At 42.9% G+C, this 23,855-nt stretch overlaps 1 long non-coding RNA gene across 1 annotated transcript in view; it reads right to left on the bottom strand.

Annotated features, from left to right (window-relative positions):
* Nucleotides 1–1,456: 1,456 nt before the first annotated feature.
* LOC106635240 (uncharacterized) overlaps nt 1,457–23,855 on the bottom strand; it is a 50,699-nt gene continuing 28,300 nt past the window's right edge. The window contains exon 3 of the long non-coding RNA XR_004664998.3: nt 1,457–3,989. This is a non-coding gene — a long non-coding RNA (uncharacterized LOC106635240). The remainder of the gene's footprint in view (nt 3,990–23,855) is intronic.

Genomic DNA, 23,855 nt, shown 5'->3' with positions numbered 1-23,855 from the left:
GTTGCAGTGAGCTGAGATCGCACCATTGCACTCCAGCCTGGGTGACAAAAGCGAAACTCCACCTCAAAAAAAAAAAAAAAAAAGGATCAAATAGGATATAAAGTGGCTGGGACTATAACTAAGAAATTATTTAAGAAAGAGTGCAAGCGAGTGAAACACAGAGCAGTGGCCTGAGCATCAGCTCTTTTTGCCCTTTTCATAGAGAGTAGAATTTTTAAAAGGGCTAACAATATAAAGCCCCTACCCAGAATGTATTTACAATCCAGTGACAGTCTTTTGACTTAACACCTTTTACCTTGCACTCTGCTGTTTTGGAATTCATAAAGGCAATAAGAAAGGAGTAAGTAGATAGAGAGGGGCTTCTCAAATAACAGGTTTATTCATTGAATTTGCTTTCTTAAGTTCTTTGGGAATAGAAGAACACTTCAAAATCCCAAAGAAAATAAAGAAGTTATGAGCACAGAAGCACCTCTCAGACTATCATTGCTTACTGCCTGCTAGAAGCAGCAAGAAGAAAATAATTTAAAAAACAGCAGTGACACCGGCAGCTTTTAGGAAATCTCAGCCACCGTGGAGAAAACTTTAAGAATCTGCAAGAAGTAAGTGATTCTTCTTCAGCAAACTAACATCCGTAAGCAGAAGCTGACCAGGCAACAGCAGTCTGATGCATTTCATGGGATGCTCCTCTACCCAGAGTCCCCTGAGGCAGAGTGTGTTCTCACCCCACCACAGGGCCAGTCCACCCAGACTGCCCTCAAACCAGAGCTGCAGTGAGTTTCTCGTGCTAACACCCCATGACTCACATTTCCACCAGTCTTATCACCCAGAATGTCGGTTAGCTCTTCCTCTCACCTCTCCTCTGATCAGAACCCCCACCACCATCCCCCCCAGTACCCCCAACCATTTCACTTGAGCCTTTCGGAACCTAACTCCCCCTGCCCCCTCAATCTGTGAAGAATGTTCCCTCTGTTTTCTCCTTGAACTAGAAATAGTAACTTCCCTGCTATGGGTAGAACTTATCCCCTGCTAAAACGTATGTTGAAGTCCTGACTCCAGTACCTTAGAATGTGACCTTATTTGGAAATAGGGCCGTTGCTGATGTAATTAATTAAGATGAGGTGATACTGGAGCAGCATGGGTCTGTAATCCAATAAGACTGGGGTCCTTATAAGAGGGCCACATGACAAAACAGACCCAGGGAGAACGCCATGCAATAACACAGGCCGAGAGTAAGGTGATGCTTCCACAAGCCAAAGAACACTAAAGATTGCCAGCAAACCACCAGAAGCTAGGAAGAGGCAGAAGGATTTCGCTAAATTTCACAGGAAGCATGATCCTGCCAGCACCTTTGTTATCCGTAGAGGGTCTTGACTGCAAGTTGTCCAGGTTCTTGGCATTTTGAACAAAGAATCGGACAAAACTCACAGCAAAGCAAGAAAAGAATGAAGCAATGAAAGAATGAAAGCAAGGATTTATTGAAAGTTAAAGTATACTCCACAGCGTGGGAGCGGCACCAGCAGGCTCATGGGCCCGGATACAGAATCTTCTCTGATCCAAATCCCCCTAGAGGTTTCCCGTTGGCCACTTGGTGCTCACCTCATGTAAATGAAGTGGTGGCCCACAATCAGAGACTGAAGTGAAGTTACAAAGCCGCACTTCCATGCAAACGAAGACTCGGCCTGCAATCATTTTGATTGGTTGTGGACAGCAACCAATCAGAGGCTGGAGTGAAGTTACAAAGTTACACTCCAAAGCAAACAAAGTTACACTCGTATGCAAATTGAGGTACTTTCGATTTCCCATCTGCCACACAGAAAAGGTGGGGGTTTGCAAAGGGAATAGCCTCTGGTCCTTTTGTTACTTAGGCATGGAAAGTTCTAGGAAGTCTGCATGAATTTAGTTCTAGGAAGTCTGCATGAAATGGCCTTAGGTTCCCTGCCTTCAGACCTTCTTCTCCTGCTTCACCCTGATTTCTGACTTCTAGCCCCAAGAACTGTGAGACAATAAATTCCAGTTGTTTTAAGTCACCCAGTTTGTGGTGCTTGGTTGTGGCAGCCCTGGGAAATTAACATAGCTCCTGAAGACACTGGCCCTCCGCCAACCCTTGTTTGAGGAGCTGCCTTATGATCTTACTCCCCACATTCCTCAGACTCAGTGGCCACCAGTCCTCCTCACTGCCCAATTAAGTGAAAACATATGCTGGACCCCCACTCCACTCTCCCATAATCCTTTGCTCCTTAAAGTTCACAGCATCTCCCCATTATCCTTCCACTTCGCTCGTATCTGTCATTACCTGGTCGCCTCAAGTGATCTCAACATGGCCAAACCCAAAGTCCTCATTTCTCCCGTCCCCAGACTCTCCATCAGCCCATTCCTGACCCAAACCTCTTTTCCTGCATTTCCTATCTCAATTACTAGCACCACCATCTGCCCTGTCCTTCAAAAAACCTGAAAGTCAACCTTAGCTCCTTCCCATTCCTTGCTCTCAAATCCAACCAAACACCAGCAAGGCCAGTTTTACCGCTTAAAGTATTCTTCACCCCACTACTCTTCTCCATGCCCGTGTCTTCACTCCTAGTTCTGGCTAACTCACCCAGAATTATTTCAGCAACCTCTTAAGTGAACTGCCACATCTAGTCTTATCTTCCTTAAGCCCATCCTTCACTATGCATCCAAAGTAACTCTAAGTTATGTCATTCCCCTACTTTATAATAAATAAAATAAAGATGTTTTTTAAAACCTCAATGCTCCCAATTCCCTATAACAGAGATTTCTCAGTGTGTACAAGTTTCAGGCATATCTGTATCCCCCTAAAATTACCTGTTAAATGTTGAGTGTATGTTAATTTTGGTAGGAAGACGGACCATAGCTTCTATTAGTTTTTCAGAGAAATCTATGATCCTATAAGGATTAATCTTCTCGTAAATCCAAATCATTTCTAGTTTCCCGTGCCTTGTTTGTGCTTATAACATTTCCTCTGCTGAGATTTCTTTCGCAAATTCACTGTATTAAATGTCTTCCATGTACTAGACCATGTGGTGGGGTGGTAGGGATACCACAATGAACAGATCAACAGAGCTCTTCTCCCCACTTGGCATCTGGCCCATCCTTCAAGTCTTAGTTCAAGTCTCAGCTCCTCCAGGAAGGCTGAGTGATACCCTTCAACTTTGAACCTTTGACACCTAGTAATTATTTCTACCATTTTATAATAAAAGTATCTGTTTATGTGTCTTCTTCCCTAGTATAAGCATCATGTAGGTCCAGGCTAACTGTGTATTCTCAGAGCCTAATACAGCTCCTGGTTCACAATAAGGGTTCAATAAACATTGGTTGAAAAAAAGAAAAAGTCCAAGATTGTTCCTCCTGCCCTCCCCATGAAATGGAAACAGCTGGTTTATTCCCTACTGAATTCATAAGACTACTGGGAACGTCGTAACAGGATAGAGGCTATTATAAGATCCTATTCAGAATTAAGAGGAAATTCATACTTAGATAATTTATCCTTCTACAAATCACTGACATCTGAGTCAACAGAAAAATGTTAAGGATGATGGCCCTGCTAGTAACTGTGAGTAGCTGCAAAATGAGCTTTCTCCTTGTGACCTGGTGTTGGAAAAGGACCAAAGTCCCATGTTTCCATGGGGTGCATCTGGAATGCAATCCGGGATTCTTCAGAACGTGTCCCTCCAGTTCTGTGGAGCAAGACCTTTGGGGGCATGACCATTGTTTCCTCTTACTTCTCATGTGCTTCAGAAGCTTCATATCCTACAGCAGGTGGCAATGTTCTTTAGTGGTGTGGCGCATAAGGCTGAAAACATTTGTCAGGATGCTTTTCCTTTGTGCATTTCCTGGCATTCCATTTCTCCCCGGTGACAGCTGTGCATCACCTCAGAGAAGATTAGGGTTGGTGTAGCTGGATTACAGAGAAAGACTCAGTGCTCGGTTTTTGACTTTCAAAATGGGTTTGTGAAATAGTTCAGTAGTAATAGCTGTGGGGGAAAAAAAAAGCAATTTTCCAAATAAGCTTTTAATGAGAGAAAAGAGGAGAAAGAGAACATACTGAAATTCAAAAGGCAAACCCTGAAGGGACTAAGGCAGGACATTTGTTCATTTAAAAAAATGAGCATCCTCCACTAAAATTATTAAGCAAATCTAGTCAAGCTTTTACAATCAATTTCCAGTTTCCAGAGCATACAAGGGCTACATATGTATTTTTTAAGTTAAATGATACCACAAAGAAATGGTTAGACAAATCAGAAGGTGAGACATTCTGCATTACAACTGCCCTGACTCCTGATGATATAATTTTTAAAAACACAAATGGGATTGTTTTAGAATAAAAGAGAGTAAAAATCATACTACTAAATGCAATGCATGAACTCTGATTAAATTCTGGTTCTAAAGTACCAATTTAAAAATTCATGTGGGGGACAATTGGGGAAATATGAATATACAATTTAAATTAGATGATGTTAGCCAATTACTATTAATTTTCTTAGGTGTGATAATAGTATTGTCATTATGTAAAAGAATGTTGTATTCCTAAGAGATGCATGTTGAATACTGAAGTGTTTATTAATGAAAAGTCTACAATTACTTTGAAGTGGTTCATATATATTCTATTAAAGTAAACATGACAAAATGTTAACAATTGTTTAATCAAGATTAAGTGAATATGAGTGCCATGGTTCTGTTCTTTCCATTTTTCTGTATTCTTGAAGATGTCTATAATACATAGTTTTTAAAATAGCTTGAAGCCAAGCTTGGTGGCATGTGCCTGTAGTCCCAGCTATTCAGGAGCCTGAGGCAGGGGGACCACTTAAGCCCAGGCTCAAGGCGATAGTGAATTATGATTGCACCACTGCACTTCAGGCTAGGTGACAGAGCAAGACCCCATCTCAAATTAAAATATTAAATAATAATAAAATAAAAATTAAAAATAGCTTCAAAAGAGAAGAGATGAAGATCAAAAGTAATCTCAAAGGTGAGTATTGGAGTTGCCATGAGTGACAGAGCAGGGGCATGAGGAGGGAAGTCAGTAGAGCCTCCAGGACTAGAGTGGCATGTGACGATGAGAGTCAGATTCAAGAGATTGCCCCACCTGGGCCCAGGTGAGCATGGTCCGTAGGCAGCGCCAGGGTACCACACGAGAGAACATCCAGTGCCCAGAATTCAACCAACACTTACTACCTGGGCTGATGAGTCCTTTGCTCATTGTCCCCGAGTGAGGACATCCCACCAACAGCTGCCTCTGGGTAGCCATATATGGTCCAGCAGGACCAATGCCCATCCATGCTTCAAAATCTTCTTAGCCCAAGAGAGCCACGCTATGAGAAAAACCCAGATTTTGATGGCTTGAGACACTTGTAAGTCCCACCAAAGGAAGGATGGGGACCTACCTAGCATCCTACCCTCCACTGCCTGTACTTGGATAAAACCAAATGAAACCACTTTGAGAATTTTCCTAGAGTCAATAGTAGTTAAGACCCAGTCACATGACATATAGAAATAAACACCTTTCTGAAGAAAACTAGCATAGAAGTGGCTCAAGAAACTTGTCACTTCCAAGCAAACTCCTCTTTGGTTCCCAAAAGTCTGGGACAACAATAAAAGAAGCTCTGGAAGAAGCAGAAACCACTGAGAGTGCAGCCACTCCAAAGTAGACGTTGATTAGACAAACTTCCACACAGATAAGTCATATTTCATCAATTTCAAGGCTCCCTTGCCTCCTCTTTTCTCAATGTCTTTTTATTTTCTGAAAATGTGACCAAGTCCAAAAAAACAGACTGTAATAATGACGGTTTCATCTATTCTCAAAGTCCCTCATGAGTGTCATCATCTAGCCAAAAGTAAGAGGTCTATCATTGCTACATATTGGCAATTAGTAGCTCTGCTTGGAGCAAACATTATAAATTAAATGAGATTAATGAATTGATCATTGTGAGAATAAACTGCATAATAATTTTGTTATTAACAAATCAAAACATACCTAACCCAAAGGTTGCTGCCCTTCACCAGCCAATAGGTACAATTAGGCTTGTGTTCACATTATCATCTGAATCTCATTGGCTTAGCACCCCATCCAGTCAGGCAAGAATTACAGTCTCTGGCCGGGTGCGGTGGCTCACGCTTATAATCCCAGCACTTTGGGAGGCCAAGGGGGCGGATCACGATGTCAGGAGATCGAGACCACGGTGAAACCCCGTCTCTACTAAAAATACAAAAAATTAGCCGGACGTGGTGGCGGGTGCCTGTAGTCCCAGCTACTCGGGGGGCTGAGGCAGGAGAATGGCGTGAACCCGGGAGGCGGAGCTTTCAGTGAGCCGAGATCGCGCCACTGCACTCCAGCCTGGGTGACAGATCAAGACTCCGTCTCAAAAAAAAAAAAAAAAAAAAAAAGAATTACAGTCTCTGACGAAGTTCCTCCCCAAGACCTTCCAGGAGTCCCTGAGTGGGACCTTACCTATGAACCCAAATCAGCTCAGGCCCCCCCATGCTGCTGGCCTGTATCCGTACAAACCAGAGCTGCTAACGCACCTTCTGCTAGCCTGAGATCTGGGGGTCCTGCTGCTATACACCATCACTGTGACGTAGAAGCCCACCACTGTCACTGCACTGCCTCTGCTGAGCTGGATGGAGACCCTCTTCGCAACACCAATGACTGAACCACTGATGTTCATGAGGGAGTTACTCAGCTCCCCAGTCACTGCCAATGGGAAGAGAAGAATGCTTGACTTTTCATAAGCCATAGCAGGAGTCCTGCTATAATTTCCCTTCCCTCTTCCCCTTCCTTTCCTTTGGGCCCCAAACCATCACAGAGTTTACTTAAACAGGTTTTCGAATTTTTACACCTGGCCCTTGCTTCCAGGGTGCTCGGGGGTCTTGATGCCACTCCTCTTTGGTGCCCAGGCCCCACTACCAGGTCTGGACCACCATGCCAGCCTACTTTCTCCCTTTCAGTGACTTTTCCCTCAAGGAGCCAAATCACCTTCCTGAAACCTGGTTCTGTCAGACCCCCCCGAACTATCAGCTTCTTCTTCTTTCTTTTTTTTTTTCTGAGACAGAGCAAGCTCTGTTGCCCAGGCTGGAGTACAGTGGCACAATCTCAGCTCACTGCAACCTCTGCCTCCCTGGTTCAAGCAATTCTTCTGCCTCAGCCTCCCGAGTAACTAGGATTACAGGTGTGCTCCACCACACCCAGCTAATTTTTGTATTTTTAGTACAGACAGGGTTTCACCATGTTGGCCAGGCTGATCTCAAACTCCTGACCTCGTGATCCACCCGTCTCAACCTCCCAAGGTGTTGCAATTACAGGCGTGAGCCACTTCGCCCGGCTACTATCAGCTTCTTAAGCGTTCTTGCTCAGGACTTCTTTGGTCTTAAGTAAATCATCAGATATATGGCTAAGAAAATTTTGAAGCATGGATGGGCATTGGTCCTGCTGGACCAGCTAAATGCATGGGAGGAAGGGTGTTGCCCAAATCTGCATATCAGATAAAGTCTCACTCAGCTCCTGCCCAGCTGAGACCTCTACAGTCACACCACCCTGAACACGCCCGATCTCGTCTGATTCCCCAGATACAGATACACAATACATTTTATTTTTTATTTAAGGAAGTTACTTTACAGCTATAAGCAGCATCTAAAACAAAGAAGTGTATGTATCCACTCAGCTTCCCCCTTTATAGTAGTTTCTGAGATACAATATCATTTTTTCTATCTACTGTTGAAAAGTTTCTGAAGACTTTCTCTGAAAAGAAGCAGGCATGAATGATCCTTGGAGACACTGTGCTAAGTGAAATGGGCCAGACACAAAGGGACAAACATTGTATGGTTCCACTTATACGATGTACCTAAAGTGGTTAAATTCTTAGAGACAGAAAATAGAATGGTGGTTGCCAAGGGCTGGAGGAAGGAGGAAATGGGGAGTTGTTGTTTAATGGATAGAATTTCAGTTTTGCAAGATGAACATGTTCTGGAGATGGATAGCGGTGATAATTGCACAACAGCGTAAATGTACTTAATGCCACTAAAGTATACACTTAAAAATGGTTAAATATGATCCAGTGGTCACACTACTTGGCATGTAACCAAAGGAAGGGAAATCAGTATATTAAAGAGACATCTGCACCCCCATGTTTCTAGCAGCACCACTCACATTAGCCGAGATATGAAATCAATCTAGGTGTCCAATAACAGATGAACGGATTTTTGAATGGTGGCACATATACACAGTGGAATACTGCTCAGCCATAAAAAGAATGAATTCCTGTCATTCGCAGCAACATGGATGGAAGTGGAGGACATTATGTTAAGTGAAATAAGCCAGGAAGAGAAAGTTCAATACCACATATTCTCACTCATATGTGGAAGCTAAAAAAAAAAAGAAAAAAAGAAAGTTGATATTAGAAGTAAAAAGCAGGCCGGGCACAGTGGCTCACGCCTGTAATCCCAGCACGTTGGGAGGCCAAGGTGGGTGGATCACGAGGTCAGGAGATAGAGACCATCCTGACCATCCTGGCTAACACGGTGAAACCCCGTCTCTACTAAAAATACAAGAACAATATTAGCCTGGCGTAGTGGCGGGCGCCTGTAGTCCCAGCTACTCAGGAGGCTGAGGCAGGAGAAAGGCGTGAACCCGGGAGGCGGAGCTTGCAGTGAGCCGAGATCCTGCCACTGCACTCCAGCCTGGGTGACAGAGGGAGATTCTGCCTCAAAAAAAAAAAAAAAAGAAGTAAAAAGTAGAACCGAGGATACTAGAAGCTGGGAAGGGTAGTGTGGAGAGGGGCAGGGGAAAATTTGTTAAAGATACAGAATGACAGCTAGATAGGAGGAATATGTTGTAGTGTTCTATAGCATTGTAGAAGGACTATAGTTCACAATAAGAGAGAGACTCAAATAGCTAGAAGGATATTGAATGTTCCCAACACAAAGAAATGATAAATGTTTGAGGTGGACGTCTATGCCAGTTACCCTGATCTGATCACTATATATTATATGTATCAAAACATCACTATGTACCCCATAAATATGTAAAATTATGTGTCAATTTTAAAAATACAATTTTTAAAAGTATTTTGAAATAAAAAAATTTGTAATGTTTTAATGCTAAGTTTTATATTCTTATATGTTACTACTATGAAATGAATAAAAAAATAATAAAAGAACATACGGACGACCCTGAAAAAAAAAAAAAAGAAGTAGCAGAAGCAGACGCAGAGGTGTTATGAGTGGAGTTGGGGGTTAGGTCAGCCTCAGAAAGCCAGAGAGAAGGGATTTGCCTGGAATACTGAAGAAGCTCTAGCCACAGATGAGGCTAAGTTGAGTGTGAAGAAGGCTGAAGAAAAGAAAAGGATTTTTTTTGTTTTGTTTTTGGCATGGCACATAGTAATAATTATCCCTCACAAGAATGTAGCATGTTAGTTTTCAAAACACTTCCAAGAGTGATCTAACTTGCTGTCATGACAAGCAACCCAAGTGAAGGGCAGGGGCTCAGAAAACCAGGGCCACTGAATGGGGAAAGCCGTTCCTTCCCAGTGCAAGCTCATAGCCTCCACGGGGAACTGACAGTCCATGTTGTCAGTAAGGAAACCGCAGCTCAGACAGGTGGACTGACTTGCCCCAAATCCCAGAGCTACTAACTAGCAGAGACTTGATCCTAAGTCTCTCAACTTCCAACCCACTGCTCTTTCCACAACCAGGTATGAATTAAAACAGAATGAAACTGGAAAAGTTAAACATAATTCTCGACCGCGTCGAAGAATGAAAGGATCCCTATTGTACCTTAAAACTCAAAAGACAGAAGTATATAATTTGGGGATATATTTTAAACTTTACACAATCCTCCCACCCCTAGCTCTGAGTAGGAAAAAGGGTAAAAACAGAATCTGGGGTGAGAAGTCATCTGACTCATCCATGATGTGGTGAAGAATCTGTAAGCAAACACCCTGCATTTATTTCAAGTACTGTGTCTCATTCTGCCAGCCCTGGCAGCCGGCCCACTGCTTGTGCTTCAGGGGCCCTCCTTTGGAGACGTGCTCAGAGCCCTATTTTAGGAGGACAGAAGTGGCCTAAAACATGTGGCCATTAAGCTAGAATTTTAAAGGACACACACACACACACACGGACACAGCAAGCTATCTGGTAAGCTGGTGGTTAAGAATCCGAATGTGTGCTCAAGGCCCCTCTGACACAGGCAGCCTTATCCACAGAACTTCATCCCTGTGTTTTGGCCTGTTCCAGGAAGAGCCAGCAAAGTTGCCTGCAAGAGAGAGCACGTGGCCTGAGGGGTGAACCAGGGACAGCCTCTGAAGAGCCAAGGATTTATCTGAGCAGCCAAATGTCCACTGACAGACAGGTCTGTGTGTGCTAGAGAAACTTGTTCCACAGCTCAGATGAAAAACGTATTGCGGAATTCACCCACGAGGGGAAGTGAGTTAATGACTGGGGCGTTTCACCTTCTGCCTAGATGCGTCATAAAATCAACTTGTAAAGCCTGGCTCAGAAAATACATTTACTCTCCCAGATGTGGTTCCATATAGGGCTAGGAAACATTTCAAAGAGTGATCGCTCACAGAGGAGTGCGTTCTTAGGCTTTCTCTGTGCTGGGAGTGGGGCCGGTGGCCTGAGCCTGACAGCCCATCCAGGCTGTGGTCAAATTTGCTGACAAGCAGCCCAAATCTGCCCAGAGCATCTGCTCACATCTGGGATTGTGACTCATCTGCCTCTGTCTCCCCCAGCACTATTCACTCACTCCTGCAGGCCTGAGCATGTAAGCCCCACGGTGCCCAGGCCCCAGCGCCCAGACTTGTCCCTCCACCCAAGCACCCATCACGGCTTGTCCTTATCTCCAACACTGCCTGCCCCTCCCATTTAGACTTGGTCTGCTTTCCCAGCTCCAGGTTCAGGGCAAACCATGCTTAGACCTTCTTGGACTCAGCCTGAGCTATCATAAGAGGTTCCCAGGCTAAAACAGATGCACAGTCTCCTGCACAGTGGTGTCTGTTCTGGCCCTTTAAATTTAGGAGATCCACACTCCCACCATGCCCAGCTGGCCCACCAGAGTGAGCCACAGGCAACACGTGTTCTCAACCAACCCTGTTTACCCTGGACCTACTATTTTTGCACTCACCTCCCTGGTTCTCAGATTCCTGGCTCCGGTTCCCAGCTGCCATAGCTCCTTTGGCCCCTTCACTTTGGTGACCCTTTAGGCTTCCCTTTTTAGACCACAGCTGTCACATGTTTCTGACTCAACTTGCTTCTGCCATGCCAGCGTCACCCCTGGTCTCAGGTGAGTACCCCATGATTCAGCCCCAGACCCTGAACACCCCCTCCCCTGAGATCACTCCCAGAAGAGGTGGAGGGTGAGGGATTTGTTCCTGGGGTCCCTGCCTGGCTTCTCACCTTCAGCCTTGCGTTGTCTTTCAATTCCAGCAGCTGGACTTCCCTGGTCACGCACCCGGGCATTGGCCTCAACTTAGGTCCTGATCCTCGGAGTCCCTCACTCACCTGGGACAGCTCTGTCCCGAACTCAGTTTCTGATTTCATGCTGGCCTTGCCCCAGTTACACCAACCCACCCCCTTCACTATCTCATTGAGGTCAGAGTGGAGGAGGCTCTCAGGCTTCTGAAGGGAGGGAGGCAACACTGCCTCAAATGGAGCCCTGATGGGGCTCAGAGCCTGTGGGGAGTCTCACAGCTACCTGGGAATCTTTCTGTCCCTGGGGACAGCACAAGTTAAGGCACTTGAGGACTCTCAGTTGTGTGTAGGGAAGAGGATGCTGCTCCAAATAGCGCAGACAAGCATTCAGTTCTAAAACCTCAGAGCTCAGAGCAGCTGAAGAGCAGAGGCAGCCCTCTGGTCCCACATGGCTCACATTCTCTTCCTTGTCCGCCTGACTCCATGTGTGACTTTAGCAACATGTCTGTCGAGGATGTTCTACCCCCAGCCCCTGCACCAGCAAACAAATAAGTCCTCCCAAGGCTCCCCATACCTGATGTCTCCATTCCCTCCACTCGAGAAGGAGCAGAAACAAGGGCCGGCTCCCCTCCTCCTCCTCTCCAGCCCTCATCACTCCCTTCCCTGGGGGCCAAGGCACTCAAAAACCATCTTCCCCTAAAAGCTCAGGGACTCACTTGGTTTTCTTTCCCAGAAGCCCTAAAGATAGTAGCTTTGCTTAATGAGAATGCCCCACGGTGAAATGGTGAGGACCAAGACTCTGGTGCCTGGTCCACAGGGGAATTCCAGCTCTGCCTCTTGCTAGTGATGTGACCCTAGACATGTGATGGAACTTCTCTATAGTGTTTCCTCATCTCTGAGGCTGGAAAACTAATGGTCCCCACCCCACTGCATTGCTGTGAGCCATATACGCATTAATTAGTGTAAAAATGGTGCCTCCATGTAATAAGTGCCGTGATGCACAAGCTCTCATTTATTGATTTTTCACTGTATGTCAGGCCTTACTCTAAATACCTTACGTCCAATAATTCGCTTTTCCTAAGCAAAGTGAAATAGAGACAGAAGGATCATTTTATAATTCTAATTTAAATTATCATTAATATTTATTGCATAAGTTCCATCAACAGGAGTTGAAATGCATTGTTGAAATTCATCACAATATTTGCTACTTTAAAGAATCAAACTATTTTTACTTTTTTTTCTTGTGCTCTCTCTCCTGGCCTTGTAAGATTTATGCATAATAAATATTCATATCTGGTCAAAAAATAAACTAAGTTGTAAAAGGTTAGAGAATTTCCCTATCTGAATACGCAAACCCAGTGTGTAAAGATGACAAAAATAAACCACCCAGGGGACAGAAACTCCCAGTAGTGCCCCTTCTATGGATACAGGCCTGTATCATAGTATGACATAGTACAGGCACAATTCTGTATGTATCTCTTTTTTTTAGAAACAGGTTCTCACTGTGTCACCCAAGCTGGAGTGCAGTGGCCCTATCAAAGGTCATTGCTCACTGTAGCCTCAAACTCCTGTCAAGTGATCCTGTCACCCAGCCTCCTGAATAGCTAGGACTACAGGCATGCACCATCACGCTCAGCTAATTTTTAAATTTTTTTGTAGAGATGGGGGTCTTGCTATGTTGCCCAGGCTAGGCTCAAATTCCTGGCCTCAGGCAATCCTCTCATCTTGGTCTTTCAAAGTCCTGGAATTACAGGAGTGAGCCACCATACCCTGCCCTGTATCTTTTGACTTAACATTAAATCATAAACAGTTTCCATGTTGCTGTATAGCCTTTGAAAGTATCATTTCAATGACTGTAGAGTAACTCATTTAGTTGAATTACTATAATTGAACTGACATCATTATTGAATAATGGTAGGGTTTTTTTGCTATTACAAATGATTCTGTAGTAAACTCTTAGCAGAAATGACATTTTTTTCTTTCAGATGATTTCTTAGGCTAATTCTCAGAGATGGGGTTATTGGGCCAAAAAAGCAAACTATGGCTTTCCGAAGCTCTCATTGTTCCTATTATGTCATGCATCCCTGAGATGCAGTCAGCAGAGGATTCTATTTGAGGGACTAAACACTCCTGGGGAAAGCAGGAAGAAGGAGATGGGAACTAACATTTGCTATTGAGCGCCAGGCATCGTCCTACAGGCTTCAAAGTGAACCTTGGATGTGCTGCTGATCTGACCTGCCCAGATTTGTCATCATTGTTATTGTCTTGGCCGCTTATGAAGACGTTCACCCAGCAGGACTTCAGAAGCTTTGTTCACTCGATCTCATTTAATCCTCACAATAGTGCCCTAAGGAAGATATTAGTATCTCCATTTTACAAAGGAGGAAACGGGAACCTGGGGAGATTAAGCGAAGGCCTCACAGATCATGAATAGAAGAGGCTGGAAACCTAGTCTGGTTCAAGGGTGTGCTCTTTCTGCTCTGCCATGCTGTGCTTCAGCCCTTCCCCACTCTCAGCCCCATGTGCACGCAGATAGGGATTTTCACTCTTTGCCCTGTATGAAAGGAGGGAAGGTAAGACACATGAGCCTAGGGGGAAGGTCCATCTGCAGGACTACCCTGAAGGGGATGGGACATTCCTGGCCCTCAGCCTACAAACTCTTTCCTTTTATTTCCTGCTGGTGAAAAGCATAATTTAAAAATGACTTTGTTTTATACATACACATACATACAATCACACACACACACACACACACACTCACTCACTCCAAGAAGAGGGCTCTCTGTAAATAAAAGACCTGTCACCTATCAAAGATGCTAACCAAGGACTTACCAAATGTCCTTTGATGCTAAGTATCTTTCAGAAAAGTTATTACTCAACCTGAGTCCACGGACTAGGCCTATCCTTATGTTAAAATAATTCTCTCATGGAATTATTTGATTTGGCCCAACATCTACCAGCTTTGCACATATTTCAATATTTCAATTAAACCACCAAACCTCAGTCTATATTAATTCCAGCCTTTTTTTTTTCTACTAAAGGGGACCTTCATTATTTCCCAGCATGTTTGAAATTATTGTCTCTCGGCCAGGCGTGGTGGCTCACGCCTGTAATCCCAGCACTTTGGGAGGCTGAGGTGGGCAGATCATGAGGTCAAGAGATCAAGACCATCCTGGCCAACATGGTGGAACCCTGTCTCTACTTAAAAAAATTACAAAAATTAGCTGGGTGTGGTGGCACACGCCTATAGTCCCAGCTACTCGGGAGCCTGAGGCAGGAGAATCGCTTGAACCTGGGAGGAGGAGGTTGCAGTGAGCCGAGATCGTGCCACTGCATTCCAGCCTGGGTGATAGAGCAAGACTCCATCTGAAAAAAAAAAAAAGAAAAGAAAAGAAAAGAAATTGTATTCAAAACACACTGAATTCATAAAATTCCAGATGCTGCTCAATGATGCCTCTGGGCCAGTGACATCCTGGCTATCTTAGTTAAGACTACAAAGGAACAGGGTGGAACTGAGGCTACAGCTGGAGAGGGTTATGAAAGCACAGGGACTGGCACCAAGAAAACTCAGATTTACTGGAATGAGTATGTTAGAGCCACTGCTGCATGTGGCAGGAGATCATTTCAATGGCTCCATGAACTGAGTTTTGCAATGTGTAGAACTGTGTAGACTGTTTGTCAGGCCTCTTTCAGATGCAAGTGAGAGAAACCCGACTAGCTAATGCAGAGGTAGGATTTATTGGCCCCTAGTTGAAAATTCTAGGGGTAGTCCTCAAGTGTAACTGGGTTCGTGCTTAAATGATATCAACAGGAATTTGTCCCCATCTTTTGGCCCTCTTTTCAGGGTGGTGATGAGATGGCCACCAGGCCTATTTCACAGAAATTTCAGCAGAAAGAAGAACTTATTGGCCGATTGTTCCATTAAAAGTCCCAGAACTAACTCTCAATTGGCCTAAATTGGCTCATTTGCCAGATATCCTCAGCTTGACCTCCAAATCTACTCTCTCCTCTTCTTTGAGCTTGGTAGCTGGGAGGTTGGCCACTCTCTACTCTTCTTCCAGCTCGGTCGGTGAGAGATTGGATATATCAATGGCTCCTTTCCTCTGTGCCTTGCCTTGGGTATTGTCAATAGTGAGACCAGTGGGAGGCTGGAGGAAGAGATAAGAATGAAGTCAGGATGTTAATTTCCCCCAGCACCCCTTGCAAGGGTCCACATGAGCTGGCTATATCTCTCAGCCAATAGTCACAGGTCCTGCCTGCAGCTTCTCCATACATCTTCTCTCTTTGAGTTCCAGTAATGGCTTCCCAGTTTTGCCTCTGCAACCTAAAAGCAGTACTATGCCCTACTGTGAGCAGCCCCAGAAACTGCACTATCCTTTACGGTTTTCCCACACTCCACCTACACCTCCATGGAAGGGTTATTTGATAACCGATTTTGAAAGTGTCATCTGTTTCCAAGATCCTGACCGATACAGCTAACATGTCCATCCCTAAGACAAATCCATGTGTCTCACTGGGCAGGCCTACCCCTGGGACAAAGGTCTGAAATTAGCTCCATCAAAACCACAGGTACTGAGAGTGGAAGTATGGTAGTCCCCCAAAGGGACAGACAAAAACAACCTATGATCACCACATTTATCAAAGTAGACAAGAATGAATTCTAATCAGCAATATTAGGCTACCCAAGCATTCTTCAGAAGCAGTAACTACATATAAATAAGGATAAATTTCGGAGACTAAACACATGCTGAAACAGCATTCAGGGTGTCTTTCATCTATGTACACTCAAATCAACGCCTTTTAAAGACCTGGTCACTCATTTTCTGAGCTCTAGGTCTGTTGATAACTCTCTTCTGAAACAAATTGAAATTTCTATCATCAAGTCACTTTGAAATGTCATAAAGCAGCTTAGGCCTTGGCTGGCTGAGCAATAAAGCAGGCCCTCTTGGCAGCTCAGATGAGCTGCCCCTGACAGCAAGGCAGGGGACATGGCATTAAACATTGCCAAGAATGAACAATTTGGAAGCTGCCTAGTGGCAGGAATGACAAGGCTGAAATCATAACCACTTTGAAAAAAATGACATCAGTTGAAAAATAAACATAAAATGGGGCAATAGCAACCTCATCACAGAGCTGTAAATGCTTAGAAGAACATCTGGCCTGATATCCCATGAAGCTGCTCTGTCTCAGCAGAAAATTCTTTTTATAAATGATTAACCCTGATTATAATGATTGACTGTCCCATGGATGAGTCACCTTGCAGGTAAAACTATGGACCACAACCCAAGTGAATCTCAGCATTTCTTTCCATTACCCAGAAGTAGTGAGGATCTTAGTTACCTTGTCCACCAACCCCATGTTTTGACAGAGCCTGCACTGTACCTTTTTAATGGACATGTTGACATTCAATAACATGCTAAGGATACCTGGCTTTCCTCATCAGTTTTCTCAGTAAAGCCTCTGATGCCGCTTTGGTTAAATTCAGGAATATGCTTTTGCCAGAAGGAGAAGCCTCCTGAGCCAGTCGTGTGCCTCTCCTGGCTCCACTAATAACTCCTTTCTAATACAATTCCTTTGCAGTTCTCTTCACCTGTAAAGACACTTGGATTTCAGCTCTTTGTGGAAGAGGGATCTAAAGGATCCATATGCTTCAGTCCTCTGGAATCTAGGAAATAAGGAAGTTTGGGACCCAGAGAAAGAAGAAATTCAAAGGCTGTAGCCAGTGGAATCCTTTAGCCACACCTGGGACCCATAAGGATAATGTAGAGACTGTGGTCATAAGACACAAACAGACCAGAGTGTGTGACCTTGAGCAAGTCACATCTTCATGAATTTGAGCACTATTAGTATTACAGTTATTATTGATTCCAAGACACTAATAATATGATAAGCATTAAAAAGTTATAAAATATTATAAATAATAAAATAATAAATGAGTTTTCTGAGCCAGGCAGTTCTGATTGGCATGTCCAAGGACATTCCTCCTTTGGAGGACCCATCTAAGCAAAAGTTATCAATCTTAGAAGACAGAATAGTGTAGTGGAATCAGGCCAGACAGGTTTCATCTCACCAGCCACATCCACTTGATTGGCGGTAGCTCCTTGGGGCCCTGTATTCAAAAGGATTCTGAGGTCATATTTGGGTTCAAGAGGGAAGAATGCCCTGATCAATGGGTACAAGAGGAGGGTCTGGCACCTTGTATGACATCCCTGTTGTTGACTGAAAGTATTGAGCTTGACAGTCAATTCTTGGAGGAAGGAACATGTATTCACCCTTGCTTCAATAACAAAAAACAACCGCACAATTTCAGTGGCTTAGAAGCACAGATGTGTATTTCTCACCACATGGAGGATAAGGCTATGGGCTAGGGCTAGACAGAGTCCTCTCCACCTTTCTTCTTATGCCAGGACCCAGGCAGAAAGGTCCAAAACATGCTCAGCTCGTGGCAGAGAACAGAAACATCAATGGCCAAGCCAAATCAGGCAATCATGTCTACAGCTTCTGCTCAGATATAGCATATGTCATATTGCTAACATTTCATTGGCCAAAGCAAACCATATGGCCAAGCCCTGAGTCAATGGAAAGAGGAAATATAATTCACTTGCTAAGAAGGAGGAAGTGAATGACTGCAATTAATCTAACAGATGGTGTCTGAGAAAGATACTTTCCGTATTAAGATGCTCTATCTGTTTTTTCTTATTTTTTCTACAATACATATATATTATATATAATACAGCTGGAATTCTTCAGAGAATATGTGGGTTTCATAAACCAAAAATAAAATTCTAAGCTCCCCACCAAACTGAATGGACTACCCTCAAACCTGCCTGCTTCCTTGGTAGAATGCCCAACCAAGGGCATTCCAAAGTTATCCTGAAAAACTAGGTCAGGCCATGATGGGTAGGGAGAACAAGATATGTCTCATTATCCCCTCTTCCCTTTGGAATTCAGGCACAACTGACCAGCATTAACAATCTATGGAATCCTGGTAAAGTTGGTGAATAGGTGTCTTCTAGGAAAGCAATTTCAATAGGAAGCCAAGCATTAATAAATTATAGAATAAATATTTATCAAGTACCTACAAGGCACTAGATACCATGTCAGGTGGTATAGGTATGCTATTGTACAACAAGAGAAAGATACCTGGTTTCTGAACTCATGGAGCTAGGTTGAATGATGGAAACAGACCACAATCAAATCTTAAATGGATGCTCAAGCTTCTTTCAATCCAAGAACACTTTCCTAGCATTCACATTCAAAATGAGTAGGTCCCATCTTCTTCTCCTTCTTCAAATTCATTGCCCCAATACTTGCCCCTATACCCAGCAGATAATCTACCCTCCTGCCTCATTTTTTTTGAAAAAGAGCAATTAACAGACCTCCCTCATCTTCTCATCAACAAAATACCAACCTTCTTTTCTCATTCAGTACATATTTGCTTTGCTTTCTTTCTTTCACAATGGACAAAATATCCCTGTCCCATCTAAATTCCATCCCCTCTGGCATTCTCAGTCTTCACTCCTGCAATTGTCCCATTTCTCTCCACATTCTCTCTCTCTCTACTAGATTATTTGCATTGTTACACAAACATGTTGTAGTTGAGGAAGTGGAGGGGAACACAATTTCCCTCTCCAAGGAAAATTTGGAAATGAATGATGATGCATTTTGATGTCACAGTGACCATGGAGCCCTAGTGGCATTTGGTGGAGGCCAGGGGATTATGTTCTATCTTATTTTAAAAAGGAGAACTTCCTTAAACCTTGCAATCTCCTTCAACTATTATGAACTACTCAAACCCACCACAGGAAAACTTCTTGATAGAGTTATATATGAACACCGTCTCCACCCCATCATCTCACAATCTCTTCTCAGCCCACTCCAATCAAGTTTCTGCCCCCATCACTTACCAGAAACTGTTCCTTTTTTTTAATTTAACTTTTAAGTTCAGGGGTACATGTGCAGGTTTGTTACATAGGTAAACTTCCATCAAAGGGGTTTGTTGTACAAATTATTTCATCACCCAGGTATTAAGCCTAGTACCCAATAGTTATTCTTTCTGATCCTCTCCCTCCTCCCACTCTCCACCCTCAAGTAGGCCTAAAGTCTGTTGTTCCCTTCTATATGTTTATGAGTTCTCATCATTTAGCTCCCACTTATAAGTGAGAACATGCAGTATTTGGTTTTCTGTTCCCGTTAGTTTGCCAAGGATAACAGCCTCCAGCTTCATCCATATTCCTGCAAAGGACACGATCTCATTCTTTTTTATGGCTACATAGTATTCCACAGTGTATATGTACCACATTTTCTTTATCCAGTCTATCATTGGTGGGCATTTAGGTTGATTCTATGTCTTTGCTATTGTGAATAGTGCTGCAATGAACATACACATGCATGTATTTTTATGTACACATGCATGTACTTATATTCCTTTGGATATATACCAGTAATGGGATTGCTGGGTCAAACAGTATTTCTGTTTTTAGGTCTTTGAGGAATTACCACATTGTCTTCCACAATGGTTGAACTAATTTACATTCCTACCAACAGCATATAGGTGTTCCTTTTTCTCTGCAACCTCTCCAGCATCTGTTATTTTTTGACTTTTTAATAATAGCCATTCTGACTGGTGTGAGATGGTATCTCATTGTTGTTTCAATTTGCATTTCTCTAATGATCAGTGATGTTGAGCTTTTTTCCATATGCTTGTTGGCCACATGTATGTCTTCTTTTGAAAAGTGTCTGTTCATGTCTTTTGCCCACTTTTTAATGAGGTTATTTTTTTCTTGTAAATTTAAGTTCCTTATAGATGCTGGATATTAGATCTTTGCCAGATGCATAGTTTGCAAAAATTTTCTCTCATTCTGTGGTTGTCTGTTTATACCAGAGACTGATCTTTTCAAATATTGACAAAGTGGTGGTCACTTCTTGGTCTCCATCGTACTTGACGTCTCATAACATTTGACCCAACTAACTAATCCTTCCTTCTTGAAAGGTTGTCTAAACTAAAATAGGTATCTCAGGCTTAAAAAACAAACAAACAAAAAGAACACTTGATTTATTTTCCTCCACCAAGGAACTAGCCAAACAAACAAACAAACAAACAGACCTGCTACTCCTCCTCTTGAACCCATCTTTGCAAAATTATGACTGAGACAGTGAAAGAGATCTAACCTAGCTGACTCCATCTTGTTACTAACCTTTAAGCTGTCCTTGTTCATTTCTGGGCATAGGCTGAACTAACTTTGGGAGAAACTTAGTTTATAGTTTAAAACAGAGATGATAACAGCCCTTTCCCAAAACAAACCTCCTTCTTCCCTGAGGACTAGACTGCCTTTGTAGGACTAACAAATTAGCCACAAGATTCGAAATTATGGCTTAGGAGTCATGCAGCTGGAGACTACAAGATTCTGACCCTCCCTAAACTGCTTCTAAGATCATTGCTTGAGATATTTTGCAGACCCTGCACATGATGGATCAGCTGGCACCACCCAGATCAATAAATTGGCTCATCTAATCTTGTAGTCCCTACCCAGGAACTGACTCAGTGCAAGAAGACAGCTTTGACTCCCTGTGATTTCTGACCTGAACAATCAGCACACTTGGCTCACTGGTTTCCCCCCACCCACCAAGTTGTCCTTAAAAACTCTGATCCTTAAAAACTCTGTCCTTAAAAACTCTGATCCTTGGGGAGACCGATTTGAGTAATAATAAAACTCCGGTCTCCTGCACAGTCAGCTCTGCATGAATTACTCTTTCTCGATTGAAATTCCCCTGTCTTGATAAATGGGCTCTGTCTAGGCAGCAGACAAGGTGAACCCACTGTCGGTTATGCTCTTCTTGTCTGAGGAAATACTACAAAGGTAAAACCAAAAAACTAAACAAAACAAACAAACAAAAAAAAACCAAGAGTCATCCCTGAATCATCTCTTCCATTCCCTACAGAAACTCATCAGTAAGTTCTATCCACTCTATATACAAAATATATTGTAAAAGCCTACACTTCCCTAATCTTCATTTTTGCCCCCCTGGTCTAAGCCATCAACATCTCTTACCTGCACTATAGAGAAAGCCTTACCCCTCTCCCTACCTGTCTATGACCCATTCTTAAAACAGTCCCCAGAGTGATCTTCTTAAATTGTAAATCTCATGCTTAAAATCCTCCACTAAATATTTATATCATTGGCAATAAAATCCACATTCTTACCTTATTTTACAAAGCCCTTGCCCACTTCTCTGACTCCCCTTGATACCACTGTTAGCCATACTAGTCTTCTTTCCATCCTTTAAATACCAATCTCATTCGTAGCTTTTTGTGCAGCAAATGTTAAGGAATTTATTGCATAAAAGATAAGCTTAAAGTAGATGTTAGTGGGCAATTAGATGGGTTGAATATCCACAATGTACCACTTTATATTAGAAAGCACATATGAACAGAAAGACAAAGAAAGGTATTATATATATTGGTAAAAGGATCAGTCCATCAAGATGGTATAACAATTATAAACACATATATATGTAATAACAGAGCCCTAAAATATGTGAAGCAAAACTGACAGAATTGAAGGCAGAAATGACAGTTCTACAATAACAGTTAGAGACTTCAATACTCCCACTTTTGATAAAGGATAGAACAATTATTAAGAGATCAACAGGGAAACAAATAAAGGACTTGCCAACAAAACTATAAGCCAACTAGACCTAACAGACATATACAGAACACTCCACCCAACCACAACAGAGTACACATTCTCTCAAGTACACGTGGAACATTCTCTAGTATAGACTATGTGCTAGGCCACAAAACAAGTCTCAATAAATTTTAAAAGATTAAAATCTGTTCCACCCTGAGCAGGTCTATGTAAACCTACCCCTAAAGGCCAAGAGGCCAAAGAAAGAGTCTAGCAAATCCAGTTTCTCAGAAAGAAACTGTTTGTTTGTTTTATAAACACAAGGTCTCGCTCTGTTGTCCAGTCAAGAGTGCCGTGGCATGAACATAGCTCATTTCAGTCTCTAACTCCTAGGCTCAAGCAATCGCCCCACCTCAGACTCCTGAGTAGCTGGGACTACAGGCACGTACCACCACACCCAGCTATTTTTTGTTATTTTTTGTAGAAACAGGGTCTTGCTATGTTGCCCAGGCTGGTCTCAAACTCCTGGCCTCAAGCAATCCTTCAGCCTTGGCTTCCAAAGTGCTGGGATTACAGGCATAAGCCACTGCTCCTAGCCAGAAAGAAACATTAAAAAGGGACTTACAAACAGAAGCTCTGACTCAGGCAGCCACAAAACAGTAGATCCCTGCACCATTAACCCCCAGACTCAGGGCTTATACACCACAGGGAAAGGGTATATGTGCTTCATATATCTATTTAAAAAATGCATCATCAAGGTTGTTTTGACCTAAGGGCAGGGTTTATGGTAAGTACGTGCTCTTCACAGTAGATAAACTAGAAATCTCAGAGGCATTCCCAGAACTGGAGTTAATCAGAAGTCAACATAGCGGATTAGCATCCAAAATGGAGTTGCTTCTGCCTCTACAAAATCATATAAAGAATCTTCCCCAACAATAATGCAATGAAACTAGAAATAAATGACATAAGGAAATCTGAAAATGCACAACTATATGGAAATTAAACAACACACTCTTTAACAATCAATGTGTCAAAGAAGTGATTGGCAAAATTTTGAAAATTCTGCCTCTTTGAGCAATCTAGTAATTATAGTACCTACGACCTTAACATCCTAAAAGCCACTATTGGATGATGTTCTAGGAAATGATCTGTGTCCCTATACAAGTCAGATTGTGCTGAATAACAAACCATTCTAAAACTCTGTCATGCAGCAATAAGCATTTATTCTCATGTTCACAAGTCTTCAGATAGAATAATAGGCTGCTTCAGGCTGCAGCTCTGTGAAGAAACTATGGATAGTCAGGCTGAAAGAGCCACAGCCCCTGGGGCATTTTCTTCTCATGGCAGAGGACAAAAGCTCATAGAGCAATGAGGGAAGGTACATAATTCCTCTTAAGGCCTAGGCTCAGATCTTATATGATATCACTTCTACCCACATTCCATTGGCCAAAGCAAGTCACACAACCAAGTCCAACATCAGTAGGAAAAGGAAGAATACAACCCTACTATAGGAGTTAGAGGGGAAGGAATGAATATTTGCTGAACAAAATCTACTACTTCACAGCCCTCTTAGAGAAAAGCTTTGAGAAATGGTGCTATGGTTACTGCTATGGATGCCAAACAATAATATCTTGTTATCAACCATGTTGGTTATAAGTGAGTAAGACTCGTCTTCTTACTGTATTTGTAACTACTAAGAACCATTTAGAAATGTCAGATTCTTCAAAGCTATTTTACCCGATTCAATCAACAAGTATTCAACTCACCAATTTTTTCTTAGCTGAACAGCATTATCAGCTCAAGAAGAAC

The sequence above is a fragment of the Pan paniscus genome, chromosome 9, assembly GCF_029289425.2.
Source record: "Pan paniscus chromosome 9, NHGRI_mPanPan1-v2.0_pri, whole genome shotgun sequence".
Lineage (NCBI taxonomy): Eukaryota > Metazoa > Chordata > Mammalia > Primates > Hominidae > Pan > Pan paniscus.
Note: the sequence above shows the minus strand (reverse complement) of the source record. Positions and strands in the feature narration are given on the sequence as shown.